The sequence below is a fragment of the Pygocentrus nattereri genome, chromosome 4, assembly GCF_015220715.1.
Source record: "Pygocentrus nattereri isolate fPygNat1 chromosome 4, fPygNat1.pri, whole genome shotgun sequence".
In the NCBI taxonomy this organism is placed as follows: domain Eukaryota; kingdom Metazoa; phylum Chordata; class Actinopteri; order Characiformes; family Serrasalmidae; genus Pygocentrus; species Pygocentrus nattereri.
The window spans coordinates 33,868,771-33,889,947 of record NC_051214.1 but is presented as its reverse complement, the minus strand read 5'-3'; the positions used below and the strand labels follow the sequence as shown (position 1 = coordinate 33,889,947).

General features: G+C 41.1%; 1 protein-coding gene across 1 annotated transcript in view; it reads left to right on the top strand.

Annotated features, from left to right (window-relative positions):
• Positions 1-21,177, top strand: part of LOC108411895 (kelch-like protein 29) — a 260,527-nt gene that overhangs the window by 161,871 nt on the left and 77,479 nt on the right. The gene's annotated exons all lie outside the window — the stretch shown is intronic.

Here is a 21,177-nt window from a genome sequence, read left to right as displayed (position 1 = left end):
AAACATCAGCCTCAGGAATCAAAGCACTTCAAGGTGGTGAATTTCAATCATTCAGCAATACCAAATGTCCCTTAAACAGTGTTTCTGTCCTCGGGAACATTTGCTCTGCCTTCTGAGAGCCTCGTGCTGTGAAGACTTGACTGGTTTCACGGCAATAAATTGTTGTTTGCACAAGATAACCTTGGACTAGGCTCTGTCAGACCAGAAACAGATGTTCAGTATTCCCTGAGCAATTTTCGCATTTAATGAAGCTTTTAATCTAGGTTTAGATTGGCTTTCTAAACTCATTTGATTTTTTTATGAGATCTATAAAATGTGTTCAATTTACTTTCCACATTGAAGCAACTTGCAATTGTCTTTTAAGATACAAATGGACCAATTAAAGTAGACATTAAAGATATATCTTGAATTTAAGTGGACAGCTAATGCACAACTAATAGAATGATTTTAAGCTTTATTGCACTCCTGACCAAAGATATGCGATGTTCTTTTAACACTGCCATGCTAACAATTCCACATTACATTTATTTTTGCGTGTAAATATGATCCAGATATTGCATCTAAACAATGATATAGGCCTTTTTTGTTTTATCAAAGATGACTACACTTTTTTTATTGATGATAACAAAATAAGTTACATTTTATGGAAGATTAACCCATTATTTAGAATCATAACAGGCTACAGATCACAAATCCTCATCTATGTATTAAATTACATACAAGGTCAGAGGAACAAGATCTTAAGTATTGTGCTATGCACCAGGCTTTGAAGGACCATTCTAGATACCATTCTCATAGGATAGGCTCTCATTCACTGCCTTTTCCTTTTGGTCCCTTTCAACTCCTAAGAGCCCTTGTGGTGGAGGTGACTAAGAGGTCTAGGGTGCTATGGGGTTGTAGAGCCGTGTCCCCAGCTGAGAGAGCTTTCTGAAGGAGCCTGGATCATTCACAGCTCAGTACACAGCCATGATGGTGTGAGAAGTGTCCCTCTTTCCTTTTTAATATGATTGTGGTGTGGCTAGGGGCAACAGGCTGCAAAGGTTAGCTCTGATAGCATTGTGCTGACAGAGGAGAAAGTGGAGAGTGCCATGGCTGCCTTTGAGGAGAGCAGGCCTGATGGCTGCTCCCATTTGACAAGGTTTTCCACCATATGTACACCTTTCAAGCATTCCAAGGCATAGAGTTGGGCTTCGTGTATGTGGTGTTCTATCTAGGGCTGCACAATATATTGTTGGCCAATTTATTGTTTTCTAATAACAGAAAATATTGTATTATTATTATTATTATTATTAGTAGTAGTAGTAGTAGTAGTAGTAGTAGTAGTAGTAGTAGTAGAAGTAGTAGTAGTAGTAGTAGTAGTAGTAGTAGTTGTTGTTGTTGTTGTTGTTGTTGTTGTAATAGTAATAGTAATAGTATGACTGGACAGCATAGTGGATAGCACCACTATCCATGGATGGGTAATCCCATGCAGGGGTGCACTAAGCTACAGTTGGTGCAAAATGCTGCAGCGAGGCTTTTAACATGTACATCCCAGAAAGAACATATTACTCTGGTACTGGCTTCACTCCATTGGCTCCCAGTTGTTTTTAGAATACAGTATAAACTTTTGCTTTTAGTGTATAAGTCTCTGCATGGGTTAGCTCCCAGCTATTTGGCTGAATTGCTTGCGCCTTGTGTTCCGGCACGTGCTCTAAGATCTGCCAATCAGCTTTGGCTTGTGGTACCCAAGTCAAGGCTGAAACAGAGGGGGGACCGAGCATTTGCTGTGGCTACCCCGAAACTGTGGAATGAGCTGCCGCTGCAGATTCGATTGGCACCCACTCTGTCACGTTTTAAATCTAGTCTTAAAGCTCATTACTATTCCATGGCTTTTATGTAATTTGTTTAGTCTCTTTTAAATTGTTTTACTAGTACTGCACTTTACTGTTTGTATTTGTGCAGCACTTTGGTCAACTAACGTTGTGTAAAATGTGCTCTATAAATAAATTGACATTGACATTGACATTGACACTGCTGTACCAATGTGAGTTCATGGGCAAGACATTTAATGTAATATCCAAATACTATGTTAAGCTACGCAGGATCAGAAAATCAGCAAAATAATCTAAAAAAATTACATAAAATAATGTAAATATTTTATAATATTTGATGTGTCTGAATTTGCTCAGAAGTTTGGAATCTTTTAATATCAGTATTTTTTGAGGCAGCAAAAGGTACTTTTAGATTTATTTCGATGTGGATGAGTATTTGGCAGCAACAAAAATTTATTTAAGGATAAAAAAATAATTACATTTTTTTCTTTAAAGTCTCCTGCCTCAAGAGTTTCCAGTTGACTGTTCTTGGTGCCAGTATTCAAATACTGAAAACACTTCCAGTTTCATCACAGGAAGATGTAGAAAATTGTATAATCATTAAATATATAATGTAATGAATAACTCCTTTTATGCTTGAACAAGACTGAAAAATATTTTTGCTCGTATTTGTGAATAAGTTTATGTTACAAAACAGGAATGCCTAATCGGGTACATGTTTCACCAGCACTTTGACAAGGATGCCTTATTAAGGACACAGCTGAGACGGGAGCCCCAGCTGTTTCTTAATTTCAGCCTTAGTTCATTTATTTTTGACCCATTTTATTCTATACCCATGGTCAACAGGATATCTGTTCATTACCTCTTGCGTAAAATTAGTCAGAATGCATGCCCCACACAAGATATGATTGTCACTTTTGAGATACAGGAGAATATGAATATTAATTTAATTATAATTTAATGAAAAGTCTGGTCCTCTATTCACATATTTAAAAAAACATTTTTTGTAAATTATATAAACTTGTGAAATTACATTAGAATCATTTTATGCACTGATCTGCCACTGTTTTGGGTTCAAACTTATAACTATCAATTCCCAGCTTTGAATGGACGTATATGGCATGCCAATTTAAAATCATGATCAATTATCCATTTAGAGTTTCACTGTGGACTGCATAATGTGAATTATAATAACTTAAAAAGCAAGTTACTAGTTTTTGATGTAATATTGGTTATAATGTAATGCTAATGATCAGTTATTGGCCCAAAAATTCTAAATCAGCGCATCCCGAAGTCTAACACTGAATTCTGGAAGTAGGGAAGATGGTATTTTACAGCTGCCTGCCTGTTTTTTTAGCTTTTATTGTCTGACCTTCAATGTCTGGAGGTATTTGTCTGTCTTATTGCCAGTGATAATGTGTTTAAAATAAAAAGGACAAGCGCTTACTCACAGACATACACACACAGAGTTTGATTCACTCTGTGGCTTTTAAGAGAGCAATTTATCATCAGCCCACATCAACAAGTGAGAGAGAGAAAGAGCAAGGGAGAGTGAACAAGCATGCTGATTTGCTTGTATGTGTGTTTGTATTTAGTCCTTTGAAAAGACCGAATGTCCAAATGATGATAGGAAAACATAAGACACCCAAGAGAGGACCTCACAAGAAATCCATCCATCCATCCATCCATCCATCCATCCATCCATTATCTTCCGCTTCTCCGGGGTTCGGGTCGCGGGGGCAGCATCCTAAGCAATGAAGCCCAGACCTCCCTTTCCCCAGCCACTTCCACCAGCTCTCCAAGGGGGATTCCGAGGCGCTCCCAGGCCAGCTGGGCGATATAGTCACGCCAGCGTGTCCTGGGTCTTCCCCGGGGTCTCCTCCCAGGTGGACTTGCCTGTGACACCTCCCGAGGGAGGCATCCAGGAGGCATCCTAACCAGATGCCCGAACCACCTCAGCTGGCTCCTCTCGACGTGAAGAAGCAGCGGCTCTACTCCGAGTCCCTCCCGGATGACTGAACTTCTCACCCTATCTCTAAGGGAGAGTCCAGACACCCTGCGGAGGAAACTCATTTCGGCCGCTTGTATTTGCGATCTTATTCTTTCGGTCATTACCCAAAGCTCATGACCATAGGTGAGGGTGGGAACGTAGATCGACCGGTAAATCGAGAGCCTTGCCTTATGGCTCAGCTCTTTCTTTACCACAACAGACCGGTAAAGAGCCCGCATCACTGCTGACCCAGCACCAATCCGCCTGTCAATCTCCCGCTCCCTTGTACCATCACTCGTGAACAAGACCCCGAGATACTTGAACTCCTCCACTTGAGGCAAGAGCCTATCCCCGACCCAGAGAGGGCTCTCCACCCTGTTCTGCCTGAGAACCATGGTCTCGGATTTAGAGGTACTGATTCTCATCCCAGCCGCTACACACTCGGCTGCAAACCGAAGTTCGCGGCCTGATGTCCCCAATAGGACCACATCATCTGCAAACAGCAGCGATGTGACCCTGAGGTCACCAAACCGGACACCCTCCATCCCTTGACTGCGTCTAGAAATTCTATCCTTAAAAATTATGAATAGAATCGGTGACAAAGGGCAGCCCTGACGGAGTCCAGCTCTCACTGGGAACGAGTCTGACTTACTGCCGGCTATGCAAACCAAACTCCAGCTTTGTTTGTACAGGGCCTGAATGGCTCATAGCAAAGAGCCATGTACCCCGTACTCCCGAAGCACCTCCCACAGAATACCCCGGGGAACACAGTCGAATGCCTTCTCCAGATCCACAAAGCACATGTGGACTGGTTGGGCAAACTCCCATGCACCCTCCAATGCTGGAGAGGGTGAAGAGTTGGTCCCATGTTCCACAACCAGGGCGGAACCCGCACTGCTCCTCCTGGATCCGAGGTTCGACTATAAGCCGGACTCTCTTCTCCAGTACCCCTGCATAGACCTTACCAGGGAGGCTGAGGAGTGTGATTCCCCTGTAGTTGGAACACACCCTCCGGGCCCCTTTTTTAAAAAGAGGCACCACCACCCCAGTCAGCCAATCCAGTGGCACCGCCCCCGATGTCCACGCAATGTTGAAAAGGCGTGTCAGCCAAGACAGCCCCACAACATCCAGAGCCTTGAGGAACTCAGGGCGGATCTCATCCACCCCTGGAGCCTTGCCACCAAGGAGCTTCTTAACTACCTTAGCGACTTCGGCCTCAGTAATGGACAAGCGTATTCCCATGTCCCCAGACTCAGCCTCCTCACTGGAGAACGTGTCGGTGGGATTGAGAAGGTCCTCAAAGTATTCCTTCCACCGCCCAATGACGTCTTCAGTCGAAGTCAGCAGCACACCATCTCCACTATATACAGTGCTAGTGGCACACTGCTTTCCCCTTCTGAGTCACCTGACGGTTTGCCAGAATCTTTTCGGAGCCGACTTAAAGTCACTTTCCAAGGCCTCACCAAACTCTTCCCATACACGGGTTTTTGCCTTGGCGACAACTGAAGCCACAGATTGCTTGGCCTATCGATACCTGCCAGCTGCCTCTGGTGTCCCACAGGCCAACCATGCCCGGTAGGACTCCTTCTTCAGCTTGACGGCATCTCTCACCTGGGGTGTCCACCATCGGGTTCGAGGATTACCGCCCCGACAGGCACCAACTACCTTACAGCCACAGCTACAGTCAGCCGCTTCAACAATGGAGGAACGGAACATGGCCCATTCTGAGTCAATGTCCCCCACCTCCCCCGATATCTGGTCAAAGTTCTGACGGAGGTGTGAGTTGAAGATCAATCTGACAGGTTCTTCTGCTAGACGTTCCCAGCAAACCCTCACTATACGTTTGGGCTTGCCTGGTCTGACCGGCATCTTCCCCCACCACCTGATCCAACTCACCACCAGGTGGTGATCAGTTGACAGCTCAGCTCCTCTCTTTACCCGAGTGTCCAAAACACATGGCCGCAAGTCCGATGACACGACTACAAAGTCAATCATTGAACTGCGGCCTAGGGTGTCCTGGTGCCATGTGCACTTATGTACATCCTTGTGTTCAAACATGGTGTTCATGATGGACAAACTGTGGTTTGCACAGAAGTCCAAAAACTGAACACCACTCGGGTTCAGATCAGAGAGGCCATTCCTCCCAATCACACCCCTCCAGGTCTCACTGTCATTGCCCACGTGAGCGTTGAAGTCCCCCAGTAGGACAATCGAGTCTCCAGGAGGAGCACTTTCAAGCACCCTTCCCAAGGACTCTAAGAAGGCTGGGTACTCTGAACTGCTGTTCGGTGCATAAGCACAGACAACAGTCAGGACCCGTTCCCCAACCCGAAGGCGTAGGGAAGCTACCCTCTCGTCCACCGGAGAAAACCCCAACATACTATGAGATGAGAATGCTATGAGAAAGCCCACACCTGCCCGCCGCCTCTCACCATGGGCAACTCCAGAAAAGAATAAAGTCCAGCCCCTCTCAAGGAGATTGGACCCAGAGCCCAAGCTGTGTGTTGAGGTGAGCCCGACTATATCTAGCCGGTATCTCTCAACCTCGCGCACCAACTCAGGCTCCTTCCCCGTCAGTGAGGTAACGTTCCAAGTTCCAAAAGCCAGTTTCAGCAGCCGAGGATCAGAACGCCAAGGCCCACGCCTTCGGACACTGCCCGATCCACAACGCACCGAACTCCTACTACTGCCCCTCCCATTGGTGGTGGGTCGATGGGAGGGGGGACTCATGTAACTCCTTCGGGCTGGGCCCGGCCGGGCACCATGAGTAAATGCCCGGCCACCAGACGCTCGCTGGCGAGCCCCTCCCCCAGGCCTGGCTCCAGGGTGGGGCCCCGGTAACCCTGTTCCGGGCAGGGTACACAAGTCCCGTTTTTGTGTCTTCATAGGGGTTATTATGGATCACACTTTGTCTGACCTGTCACCTAGGACCAGTTTGCCATGGGAGACCCTACCAGGAGCTTTTGCTCCAGACAACATAGCTCCTAAGATCATTCAAGCACGCAAACCCCTCCACCACGATAAGGTGGTGATCCAAGGAGAGGACAAGAAATACAATTTTTGTATTTATCACAAATACAAAAAATCTAAAAGAGCCAAACATTTTTAATACATCATTATTGAAGCAGAGTATTACATGAGTCACGAATACAAGAATACAAAGGCACACATCACATCACATCATTCACAAATCATATCCAGACACAACAGCTGCTGCCATTTTGGCAGGAGGAAAGCTGGATGCCTTGCTTTTGAAGCAGCACCATAGGGTGGAGGGACACTTTTTCAGTGTATCCAGCACTGATCTCTGAGGCTGGTCACCTCGTTGTGAGTCAGGTCATAGTGTTATGGATGAATGCATGCTGTGTTGCGTTGACATAGAGACAAACACAGAGTGTGCTCAGCAGGGTCTTCGTCAGGAAGACTGAAGAGCCTCAGGCCATGCAGCATATATTGATGCCTTAACACCACTGAGAGAGATATATGGTGAAAAAGGTGGCTGTAGATCACCCCATATATATGCTGTCTTCCGGTTCACCTTGTAAATGGATGTTAATAAGGAGAGACTGAGAAGTGGTGCCATTTGACAGCTCCACAGGGATAAGCCTGTGATGGATGGTATGACATTACTTATTGAAAAAACCCTACTCTTAGCATCTGGAAATCGATCCTGAGAAGCATAATGTTCACTTTATAATCTGACTTTGTCTGTGAAATCCACCACATCGTATACTAAGGTCTGTGAAAAGCTCCCTTGTTGACAATATATATATATATGTGTGTATGTGTGTGTGTGTGTGTGTGTGTGTGTGTGTGTGTTCAGGACACAATAGGTCCAAAAGTTCATAGACACCTTATTTAGATGTTTCTTCTGAAACTAAGAATATTAATAGCAGGGTAAGCCATCTTGGCAGCTCCCCTTTTTACATCTTTTGATTGCAGCTTCAAATGCAGAGGCTGGCATATTGATAAAGAGCTGCAAGCTTGAGGTAATGTTGGAAAGTTGCTAAGTAGTGATTAGAAGGCTGAGACAAAGCTTTGGTCAGTTGAACACAGTCAGAAATGATGCAGAGAGCATAGATTTTGATTGGCCATAATACAATGACAGCATTCACAGAATCACAGAATTTTTTTTTTAATGTAGCTTATTATTTTTTTTCCCATTTGTTTGGGTAGGCCTGTAAAGTCTCTGCCTTCCTGTGGCTATGCTCCTGTAGTAGAAAGTTTGTCCTTGCTTGCTGCAGCAAGAGTCTTTACTCTTCCTAATGTGAGCATTTGATTACATTCTGTACAAGAACACCAGTAAGGTCAGCTGCTGATGTTGAATGATTAGTTTTGGATCACAAACACTAACTCATCCCAAAAGGATGATACTTCATCACTGCAGAGAAGGCAGTTCTACTGCTCCACAGTCAAATACTGGAAAGCTTTGGCATTGAGCATAGTGATCTTAAGCTTATGTGTGGCTGGTCCAGCATGTCCCAATCTGTTGGAAATGTTTTCTTATGAGCTGTTTGTGCAAGTGAACACATGTATCAGCAACTGGTGCACCTTAAAGTACATACCTGTTTCCAAAAAGTTGAGATGCTGTACAAAATGTAAATAACAACAGAATGCAATGATGTGCAAATCAATTAAACTCTTACTATTTAATTAAATTATTTAAATGAAAATAGTACATATAAGACAACATATGAAATGTTGAAACTTGATGTTGAAATAATATTTTTTGTAAGGATATGGCCATTTTGCATTTGATGTCAGCAACAGATTTGAAAAAGTTGGGACGAGGCAACAAAAAGCTGGTAAAATTGTGCAATGCTAAAAAAAAGAAATGATTGGCTATAAAAGAGCACCTTTCTCTCTGTCAGGTGTAAAGACAGGCAGAAATTCACCACAGTAAAAGACTGTGGGGAAATATAAAATAGCAAAGAACGTGGACATTACGCAGCACACAGTTCGAAAGTTAGTCTCCATGATGGTATAGAGGGGCATTAGTACACATGACATGGATGACTTCCACATCTGTGATGGCACCATTAATGCTGAATGATATTTACAGGCTTTGGAGCAACATATGCTGCCATTGAGACAACATTGTTTTCAGGAAAGGCCTTTCTTATTTTAGCAACACAATGCTAAATCACAATCTGCATGTATTTCAACACCATGACTCTGCAGTAACAGTCCAGGTGCTAAACTGGCCTACATGCAATCTAGACCTGTCACCTATTGAAAGGATTTGGCACATTATGAAATAAAAAATATGGCAAAGGGGACCCCGACCTGTTGAGCAGCTGAATCCTATATCAAGCAAGAACAAGAAAACATTTCACTTTAAAAACTACAGCAATTGGTCTCCTCAGTTCTCAGACACTTACAGAGTGCTGTTCAAAGAAGAGGTGATGCACGAGTGGTAAACATGCTCCCCTCCCTTTAAAAAAAAGGTTTTGTCACATCAAATTCAAAATAGGCATATATTTTTCGTAAAACAGTCAAATTTCTCCATTTCAACATTTGATTTGTTGTATTTATACATTCCGTTTTTATGTACATATTGCACAGTGTCACAGTATTTTGTATAGGGTTGTAGCTCAGTTCACTAGCTATGATTTCTTTGTGCTCTATTATATTTGTGCTCCTTCGATTATTGTTTTTTCCATGTGTGCTGTATCCATTACAAAAAAACACAATAAATTCTTTAATATTCATATTTTTTTCCCTAATGTAGATTAATACCATCTGGCTATATTTGTAGAATTCATTTTCTAGTAAGTAACTCACTGAAGAAAATAAACCTACAATTACAATTAAGATGCATGACACTTTGCTAGCTATCTCTTTTGTCATTTGATCCGCTGATCCGCTGTACTCCAGTTTAAAACTGGAGTGTTTGCCCAGTGTGAACAGATGAATTCTGATTTGACTTTCCTTGTGTCAAAAGCAAATAAACATGCACAATGTATCTGTTTTACTTTTACAATAGACGAGCTTGGCTTGGAGACATGCATTGGCCAAGAAGGCTAAACACCTCATCGTTTGGGAATAGCCTCATCCATCATTGATCATCCATCTTTCATTTCCTTGATTATTCTCCCACTTGCTAGTCAGTGCTTAGCAGACACATTTACACTCATGTAATTGTAAATGCATAACGAAAGCGCATTCCATTTACACTTAGAGATGGCATCCTTGGGATGTTTATACCTGGCTTTTAATGTGGTCAAGTGAAATCCAAACGTGATCTCATTACCGAAAATACTTGTTGATGCTAGGTGTAAAGAGGCCCTTACATTAGCTTGTTACATCTTGTGTTCAGCACAATTTAGGTTTGGTGCTATGTTAGCACAATTATATGATCAGAATTTTTCTCATATGTCCAGCAAACTGGGCCATAAAAAAGAGACTCTGACCTGCAGCAAAAATTCCTAGAGGAACCTCTGGGAGCTAGTGTCTCTGTATGGTGAAACCCCCGACACCCCCCACCCCATCAATACAACAATATAATTTGCACTCTACGAAACACTACATAATGTAATGTTTTAGCTCTTGAGTGTTTCTCTGGCTGAGCGATGCTTTTAGCTCTGTCCTGGCTCTGTCTTCCTGGTTCTGCACATTAACGCCCAATAATGGTACAAGTCGTCTAGACAGCTCAATTAGGACACTAATCAGTTTGGACAGGTAGTTAGCAGTGTGATCGAGAGGCCACCCCATGAGTGTTGCTCCCTGACTGGAGGTTAGGACTCATAATATTGTCAGACACACTTACACAACCTTCCCACCTTTGCTCCCCCTTCCTGTTCATAATTGCACACATGCATGTGTATTACTGTAATATACTGCATTTAGACTTTATCTAAATCACAAACCTCTCTAGAAGCCTATCTATGAGCATCTATAAATGTCAACAGCAGGGGTATATTAGTCCTGTTCTAGAGGGCCAGTGTCCAGCACAGTTTGGTAATTTATGTACTCAAATCTGCTAATTGCCAGGGTTCATGGGTGTGTTAGAGTAGGGAAACCTCCAAATGGTGCTAAATAGTGAGTTGTGCTCTCCTGGTCAAAAGTCTAGACAGCCAAATTAAATTTTAATCTGAAATCCTTCCCGTTTCTTATTTGCCTTTATCCATAAGAGACGGTCCGCTACTGTATTTCCTCAAGCGATGTAGTCATCATTAGTAGGTGCAGAGAAAAATGATCATAAAAGAGCCATGATGCAGTTTACACATGTATTTGCATATAAATGAATGCTGAGTAGGAATGATGTGGGTGAATATTTATTTCACTGAGCGTATCCTAGGCTTCTGCTGTTGTTTGTATTGGTCATTGCTTGCTCCTTCAAATTTGTATAACACAAAAGCATAATAGCGGCACTGCATTTCCACAGAGCTGCTCGATTTATTGCTATTCATGTTATCTGCAGACTTCCTTGGACTCTCGTCAGAAACATGCTTGATGTTTTTTCTTTGCGAGGAAATTGCTCTTGGAGAAGTGTGGACAGCAATTTCCGTCACATTGTCATTCAGATGTTTAAAAAGCCTGACTGGGAGAAATGTTCGATCACTGAAACATCCTGCAAGTCACAGTTGATAACATTCAGATTTGATGAGCATTTGAATACCTAATTTCAACTCGCCACACACCTGTTGGTAAAGAGGTACACAAGCTTTATATCTATTGGGCTGGCTGTTGAATTAGACAAGGCAATTCCTACCCCCTTCTGACTTATCAATGATGGGGAAACATCTAGTTTATGATTACTGCACAATTTCCTTGCTTCTATGGCATGTGGTGAGCAATCCAAGTGAGGCATTAAGAAAGCCCATGCCTGTGATTGGCATGCTAAAACAGATTAGACATGCGACAGAGATAAATCATACAGTCAGCTTACTCCATCCATCTGGAAAAATACATTGCGAGCAGCAAATTCTCATGTGAATGTTTGGCTTTGGGAATGCTTTGCAGTGTTATTTCCCTGTTTACTGACACGATCAGCATTTGAGAAGTAAGGGCTGAAGACAAGAAAATGAATCGCAATTTTAACCCTGTTTACTGAGAAAGATTATCTGAAGCTGCCTGTACCAGGATTAATTTTTGCTTTTAGCTGCTGATTTTTTAGTGCACTGAGCTGAATTGATGGAATTTAAAAGATTAAACAAAGTTAAAACATGTCAAATCAAATATTTGCATCGGCTGAGACAAGAACTAATTTACAGCTTCCTGTCTAATTGCATCAAGTTTCAACCACAGCTCAGAGGATGTCTACCAGTTTTGTTGGGTAAATGAATTACTGCTACTAATGAATAATGAAAGTTTCTCAAGTAATCAGTAAATATGTGAGTTGTGTAAATATCCTCTGTGTGTAAAGAGAAATATTACATTTTTCGTAATTAGATAAGTTTGATCATCTAACCCCGCGACCCTGATGGAGAAGTGGCTTAGAAAATGGATGGATGGATGGATGATCATCTTACTTTATCACGTTATAACTTCACAGTCTGTCTCAAAAGATCTAAGCAAATATGGCCTTCTTTAAGCTTTGTGTTGAGGTGCCTGTTCAAAAGAATGAACTTTTGACTGAAATGTCAGGTAACGTTAGTCTCTGGCTGCCACTCTAAATGTGGTATGTAAAAATGTACTACGCCACCATTAGAACTACTCTAATAGTGTAGTGTGTAAAAGTGTGTTGTTTGGGATGCAGCCTCACTAACATCTAAATTAAACATTTTTTACATGCTCTGCATTGTGAGCTGTACACGTGAGACAGGACAGATTCATAATACCAACCCCCACCCCCCAGTGTCAAACTCACACCTATGCCCTTGCCTACTTTAAAAAATCAACGTAAACAAGGCCTTCAGTCCTTAGATATTTACTAGTATTATGTTATGATTTGTTCACACCAGGGCATTATTTGAGATAGCAATAAGTTAAATGTATACAAAATCATTATTTATAGGGTACTTGCCATTGAGATTTTTTAAAATAGATTTTTAAAATATCTTTTTGATGTCCTTTAAAGTTGAGACATTTATATTTAGCATATTTTTATATAGTGAAACACAAAGTTTTATGCAGAGCCTTATTTTAGCCACACCCCTGCATTTTAAAAAAGGAAGATTGCATCCCTGGCCATCATAGCCACAAAGTGAGCAGGTAGATCTCAATGTTTTGAACTGAATTTGTCCCAAAGTCTGAAAATCAGTGTGTAGCATTAAGAATTATCACCACTGAAACATATTTTTGACAAATGTGTTGATTTTTAATGAAAAATATTATGATTATTTATGTGTGTAGAAAGCTGTGTTTACTAGTCATGGACTGTTTAGAAATCATAAAAAAATCAGATAATTATAGTGACCTGCGTACATCATTTCTGAGAACAGGTGGACGACCAGACCCAGACTGCGCAGGCATTTGGAAGCACTGGAAGTCTGCTGTACATGCTTATTTGGAGTGCCTCTATAGCGACATATTTGGAGATGGAGTGGAGAATTGCTGTGGGAGAGGAGACAGTGTCTGCTCTTGTTATCATGCTTTAGAAAGCAGAAACCCACCACGAGCCCATACATTATTTCCCCTGCAGTTAATATAATACACGGCTAGCAAGAGAGCTCATTAAGATTGATCATTTACTGGCCGCCTTGGCTATACCCGGACCCTGCACTGCCTTCATTAATCACTCGCTTTTCAAGATAACGCATCACGTCACCTGACAGGTCCACTCCGAGGTGGCGAATGGCAGCCGAGAAAAGCGGCAGCGCTCTCTTATTCGCTCTGGGCTCCCGCTTGTCCACAACCTGTCACCCTCTGCACACTCCTCTCTCTCTCTCTCTCTCTCTCTCTCTCTCTTTCTTTTTCTCTCTCTCTCTCTCTTTCTTCTCCCTCTACCTTTCTTCAGATTTTTTCTTTTTCTCTTTCTCATTCATCTTCTTTTTCTTTTAAATTCTTAGTTTTTCTCTCTCACTTTCACTTTGTCTCTGTCTTTCATTTACCCCTACCGCTGTTCTGACTCTGTCTGGCTGATGCTGTCTCTCACTCTCTCTCTGTTTCTACCTCTCTCTCTCTCTCTCTTTCTTTCTATATATATATATATGTATATATATATTTCTCATTCTTGCTCTGTCTATCGCTCTCCCTGCCTGCTGTCTCTCTCTCTCTCTCTCTCTCTCTCTCTCTCTCTCTCTCTCTCTCTCTCTCTGTCTTCTCAATCGCTCTTTCTTCTGTGGCTCTTGCTCCCTGTGCTCCTCTGAAGGCAGCTGTGTAAGTCACTCATTTAATGACCCGTTTTCAGTGGGGAGCGGCAGCGATTAGGAGAGTGACAGGGGAAATTTGAAGAAAGAGGGGATTAGCCTTTGAGAAAAAGCAAGAGGGTAAAAAAAAGGCCTAAAGTCCAGCTTGCTCATTTTCCCGTGACATCTGGACCCTGGCCCATCTTCACACAGGCTTGTGCCAATGAGTGGCCTTGCTAGTCATCTGTGGCGGAGCCCCTTTTAAAAGCCCTCACATGAACACCGTTGCCTGGCCATCCTGCACATTCCTCATTATGATTGGGGTAAGAGAATTGGGGTCAGAGAAAAATTTATGCCAAATCAGTGCCTCTCCACTCTTACCCAGAGACTGTTCCTTTTTTATCAAGCAAAGTGACATTCATGCTTTTTTTTGCCTTGACGATAAAGGCAGCTCATTTAAATATGCACTTGAGGGATGTTTTCATATCCAATCAAATTGCTTTCCTGGTCCTGCTAGACTGCCAGTAGTACCAGACAGCAGTAAGGAAACGGTATGACCCCACCCATACACCCCTATCCGCCCCACCCTCACACTCCCCTTCAGGTACATTGGAAGTAGAGGCTCAGTAGAAGGGAGAAACGAAGGAGGCTTGTGCTTCTCTGCCACTCATTACGAGGCTAAAGATATTCAGGGCATCGACGTGCTCCAGAATGGCATCGTTTTCACGCAAGAACCAGCTCCATGCCTCCAGCCACACACACACTCCGTGAGTGTAAATCAGTTCATGTGTTAAGCAGAATAAGGAACTGAGCAAGAGTCAAAGCTGAAGAGGACTCAAGTTTCCTCTGCGTGACATCAGCCTCCATCTCCATGCAAGGATTAATTGGTATAAGTGAAGTGTGGAAGTGCTATATTGTGCACAGGGCTTGAAATTGACAGTAATATATTATCTGTGAAGCTGCATCTGATAAAATGCCAGATGCTGAAAGGCAGATGTCCATGACATCTACTTTTCCCCACTAATGAGAATGCGTGCAATTAGGGAATGAAAAACAAACTTGCATAAACAGTAATGTAGTGCATGTGTGAATGGCAATACCCGACAAACAGTATCAGAAAATCAGACATGCCAGTAACCTTTAGTCTGACAGTGCTGCATTGCATTCATGAGCATAAAGGAAGGACAATGACTCAGTTTATCACTCCACAATAGAGATACAATGTTTTTTTTAATTGGCTTGTTGTTATCCTGGATTGGAATGAAAAGCCATTAGTCTTAACCCGTCGTCCTTGTTTGCTGTTTGTTCTCCATTTATATTTGGCTATAGTTTATGGTCGGATGCTTCTGGAAGTGCTTACATTTATTTTACCTTGTAATTTGTGCTTGGTCATATTATCTGTGTATAGCTAATGCAAAAAATAGGGCTATTTCTACCATTTAATCCACTCTTCTTCATCCATAACGGGCATTAATAAATGGTAGCTTTACAGGAGAAGGTGAAAAAGTTTTCACTTTTAATGTAAGCTAGTGTAAAGACTTGTTTTCAGTCCATTTTGGAGCATTTCAATTAATTTGTTTATCATGAAGCACTCGTAAAGGGTGGTTGCTGTGTTCAAATGCTGTAGAAAAATAATTTATTTTAATAATAACAGCTTACCAATGCAAACTGTACTCTGATTGTCTCGTAAAAATTCACAGTACATTCAACTTTTAAAATGCGATACACACTAGTACACAGAAAAATGATTTTACGTGCTGATGCATTTCTGTGGCCCACATGGACATGCATGCAGTCTAGCTCCTCTGCTGGAGTTAAAGGGATGAGTGTCAAATTATTTGAAAAGGCCAAATTCTCATTTTGTCATAATCTTTGATATAAGTGTAGTGACATCTTGAAAGCATCATGATTACATGGTCATGCACCAGCTGGCAAGGAAAACCATTATTAAACCTTAATATCATGTTTCACCTCCCACTCCTACCACCCCCATATATCATAGGAGGAAAATACTCAGCTAGCTAGAAACCCTCCATGATATTGTGTTTGGCTTGAAAACACTTGATAGTAGAGAAGGAAATGTGTTGTGATTTCTGAGTCACACTGACATTGTGTAAGTGTAACATTGTTAGAGGTAATGCCTGTGTTACAAGCTGCTTCTAACATTCCTTGTGTGGTGGCCCATCTCTTTGTAGCAGCCTCCAAAGCTAGATTCACACAGCAAGTCTTTTTCACGTTATTTTTCAAGTTACTGTTGACTAGCAGCTAAAAAGAGCTAGACTGAATCCCGAGTCTGACCATACAGAATTAGAACTCACAATATCACATTCCATCTAAGGAAAATATCCAGTGTTCCACATATGTGAAGAATATAATTTGAGTGTCTATCTTAATGTGGCCATCAACACTCAAATTCCAAGCCTTCATTTATTTACTGTCTGTTGATGGAGATGGAGTCAGTGCTGTGCTTGTGAGAAACAGACGTTATGATGCGTAATGGTATATGAAATGGAAAGTATCCAACCGATCCGTGTGCTGATGCCATCCAGACATGCATTGCCTAAGAAATGAAATCATAACTCATGGCAACAGTTGCCAGAGCAGCAGCACAGGCAAGCAGAGCTCACTGTTGAAGTTTCTCCAGGCTTTCAGGAGTTAGTATGACACTGTGACAGATGAAGCCCTGCTAGGCTTTTTATTTCTATCACATATTCTTAGGACATTCTTAGACGCAGTTAGACTTGCAATTTGGTGCTTTACTATACTTTTTTTTTTTTTTAAGCAATGAGATTTGATTGCCTGTGCCGGTGTCTGAATTTACACATACCTTTGCCTTGCAGATGAGCATTTTTTCATTTATTCAAGCACAGCAGGACATGGTCATTAATGAGATATACACACACATTCAGATGCTTTATGTACGGCTGGCCCGATGCACATTCCGTCACTTATGAATCAGTGATTTCTTATAGATTCATTTTCATTATGCACGTCTTTGTCGCCACTCATCAATGTGTCTATTCGGTCATTCGTGATAAGCATTGGTGTGTGCATGCCCCAGGACTCCTGTATTAATAATTGTGAGTAAATTACAGAAGCCAGATTGATTCGATGCACAAAAGAAGATGAAGCCATGAGTAATTATAGAACTCTTAAATCAAACTCTGTCCTTGCTCCCCCCTATTTAATCAGTGTCTGACCAGATGATAAGCCAGTGACTGCAGTCATCAGTGATGCACACAGCTTTTCATAGTGTGTGTTTATTCAGGCTTAAACTGCATGCACAGGAACAGCGCATCCGGGGAATGAAGCATAATAGAGGGTTGTAGTGAGTAGTGCAAGGTATTATTACATTAGGGCTAATAAAGATTATAGTAATGGCAAGAAAGAAATAAAACTAGTACCACTGCTACTAACAATAGCAACTTTAACAACAACAACAACCATAATAATACAATGACAACATCAGAAACACAACAACAACATTAATAATAATAATAATAATAATAATAACAACATTAATAATAAGAATGTTTTTGTTGATTTATATTTATTTTATTTTGTCCCTTTTTGTAATGTTTATAGGAGGCCTCTGAACATATAAAGTGTGAGATATACTTTACTTTTAATGTCAATCAATGTAACCAGACTTTTTCCCAATGATAATAATGTTATTAATATTATTAATGATACTATTTTTGGTGTGTTGGGGAGACCAGAAATTACGCAATACTAGTTAAACAAAATGCAACAAAAATAGCAAAATATTTTATGTTAATAAATCTATATCAATAAAGGATTCTGATTCTACTTAACCAAATCTTATTTGGAAGATATATTTATTTATACAAAACCATGCAAAAAAGTATATATAATGTCTGGGACAGAGGGACTGAAAGACCTATTGATTTTAATTGAGTAAATGGGTTTGTTGTGTGAATAAAGCTAAAAAGGGGTGAAATCTGTGGCCCGTGGTTGCATGTTTGCAACGTTCCTAAAAAATGCCATAATTATTTACATGCTGTAGTTTTTTGACCATGTTAGAAATGAAATATGCTGTTGTTATTGCCACAGAACCTTATATCTTCTTTTTTATCATTTTTAATTTGTTATTTGATCATGACAGTTGCCCTTTACATTATGTTCAAATTCAAAAGTTCAATGCAATTCAGAAGTTGAACAGTAGAAATACCCCAAATTACTTGTAAAAATACATCTTGCTCCATTGACTTTAATTCAAAGTTAAGAGTGTTAAGTGTTTTCTTCTGCTGTAAAGTTACCATTTTGGGTTTTTTTTTTTTTTGCTTGTTTTTTTGCAAGAACAAAAACATGCAACGGTTTGAACACCCTTAGCCAAAGTGCTTTGTTGATTTTCTGAAAAGCTGAAAAGAAGTTAATCCTCTACAGCAAACAAACTTAAATATGGCATTTTCTGATTATTGTAGTGCACAATTTATATTTAATTGCTGGGTTTTACCATATTGGCGAAACATAACATATTAAATGTGCCATAACTTTTTAATTTATTTTTAATTATATAAATAAAGAGTAATTAGTACTTGTTGTTTAAATGTGTAGAGGTGAGCTCTCTGTTGATGTGTCCTTACTTTTACAAACAAAGCATGTAATTTGACCCAGATTTTTACATATGACTGTATATATCACAGGCCCTACACTTTGATAAATTTGCTCCAAAACACAAAGCAGGGACGGTGATACCAAACAGACATTTTTGACTTTGGCATGCTGTGCAATTCAGAATATTGGTTTGTTTATATACTTTTACAAGTTATGCTACAATTTAGATTGTAGACTATTGGTAAGTATAGTTTTAGGTACATTTACTCTGAAACAGAGAATGCTCTAAGCAGTTGTAGCAGCTTTGCAGCAGGGTGTCTCTGAGGGATAATAATAGAGGTTTTTGGGACACATTTTGTTTTCCTGAAGTTACCTTTCTTACTTGCAAGAAATGGAATGGTTAATGGTTAATACCACCATAAAACTCACATAAAACCACAAGACCAGTCTTGATGTAATAAAAGTAAAGTGCTTAAACATTTCATAAAAAAATTATTTTCATTTCTAATGGCAAATCCATCCCAGTGGACTGCGAGTTACAAGCACAATAGTGCTCTATTCAAAATTAGCCTGCAGTATCTCTGTAAGTCTCGGCTATAGTCTGTGTTATTAGAGGGTTCCATTGCGGTACTATTGAAAATGTTTCTCCAGCATTGCTTTGAGATGCCCAAACTGTTTCCCAGTGATATTAATAACTAAGGCTATTAGAGTGAAGCATAACTAACCTAGAGGGGAGGAAGCACAGCAGATTGCGGCCCATGCACATCAAAATGACAGATCGGCTGCTGCCACGGTAACCTGCCAGATCTTGCGAGTGGCTACTGGCACTTCTCTTGCTCTCTGTGGCCGCTGGGTACCTGCTGGCTGTAGCTATTGTATTTGGTGCGTGTGTATGTGTGGGTGTGTGGGCCTGTGCCCTCAGAATTCAACGTGGGGCGATGCTGTGCTGAGCTTTGGACTCATTCTATTGGAGAGGAGAACAAAGGGCCCGATAGGCGTCTTTCTTTCATATGAGATGAGGCCCTCAGCTTATCTGTCCAATAATCCATACACACCGTGGAGTCTCACTCCACAAAGATGAGTGCAGAGATCACTGCCTCTCCCAAACTAAAGACGGGAGTGGTCTCTTTATGGATTACTTTGAGCACCAGTGGTGCATATGTTCTTGTGATGGAGAGACTGGCTTGTATACAGAGTTCAGGAATAGCCCAGCCAATATTTCAGCCCAACAGATAAAGCAGGATGGCACTCGAAATAAAGTAAGTCTTATCGCTTCTGTTCTTACTGTAACACTGCTAAAGTAAACCTGCTGTAGGTGACTTAAAATCTGCCTTTTATAGAATGTATTTTGCTGTTGTTTAATGTAGCTGTTACATTGGAGTTCTTATGAAGGAACAAACTTTCCTTTTACATTTTAAAGGCTTTTATGTTTGTGATGCTTGCCTGTAAAGCCTCGTTTTGTGAATCTCCAACCTAACCCCTGCGCATTAGAAATGGATTCTTCCAGAACGGATGTTCTTATTTGATTTTGCCGTACGAAACTCTCTGACTGTATTGGCTGAAGCTTTGCTATCGAAATCGTTCTAAGGAGGTATGTAGGTATGTTAGGACGGCTTTACCCACCCACCAGTGAAACCAGCACCAATAGCATCCTCAGATCTTTCAAACCAGCCCTGCCCCTCCAGGAGAGTTAGTGATGGAATATACCAGTGTATCAAGCTGGTGGTTGAGTCGAGCCAAACTTAACCGTCGCCATTTTGAGGAACGTGAGCTCACCAGCAATCCATCTCAGAAAAAAAGGTCATTCTCTCCAGTGCCATCACATATCCATCCTTGACGTGAACTTTAAGCTGGATTCTATTATTTACCCCTTTCATCCATTTCAGCCTTTTGTGGATGTGTTTCACTTCACTTCAGTCCAATTGAATTAGCCTGGTCCATATTTACTGCACGCAGAGGAAAGGCTTTGAAAGGCAGCCTTAGAGAGAAAGCATTGTGTGGTTGAAAAGTCTTTGTGTGCATGTACAGTAACCTCTCGTGCACTTGGCCCTACATTTAGTTTGTATCAGTGAATGGATTTCACATCTTCCCTTCTCTACACCAGCGTGCTCTGGCTTTCAGCCTAAAAATTCATTTTAGAGACTTTTGTTTGACTCCTATGGTGAAGAATTATTGCAATCATTTTGCTTTTATGTTCAAGCATGGATTTGACTCATCCACTCAGTGCCTGAGCCATCTCAGTTCAATTATTCTCATAGTTTTCACAGTGAAAGTTGTCCTGCTTGAATGTTCTAGCCTGTTTTTCTATTTTTCTAAGATTTCTCAGTCTGCTTGGATGAAGTCATTAGGTTCTCCCACACAGAAGACCTTTGCTGGCCTTGTTTCTATTGTTGGTAGATGCAAGCGTAGTGGAGTGGAATGGAGTGGAACAAATAAGGAACAAACAAAATGTTTGTTCTAAAAATAATTACATTTCACTTTAATTAGTTTAGAAATTCTCTTAACATAAATTGAATTACTTGTTTTTAAGATTTTATTTGTTTTGAAAAGCCCTGCAGCCGCTGAT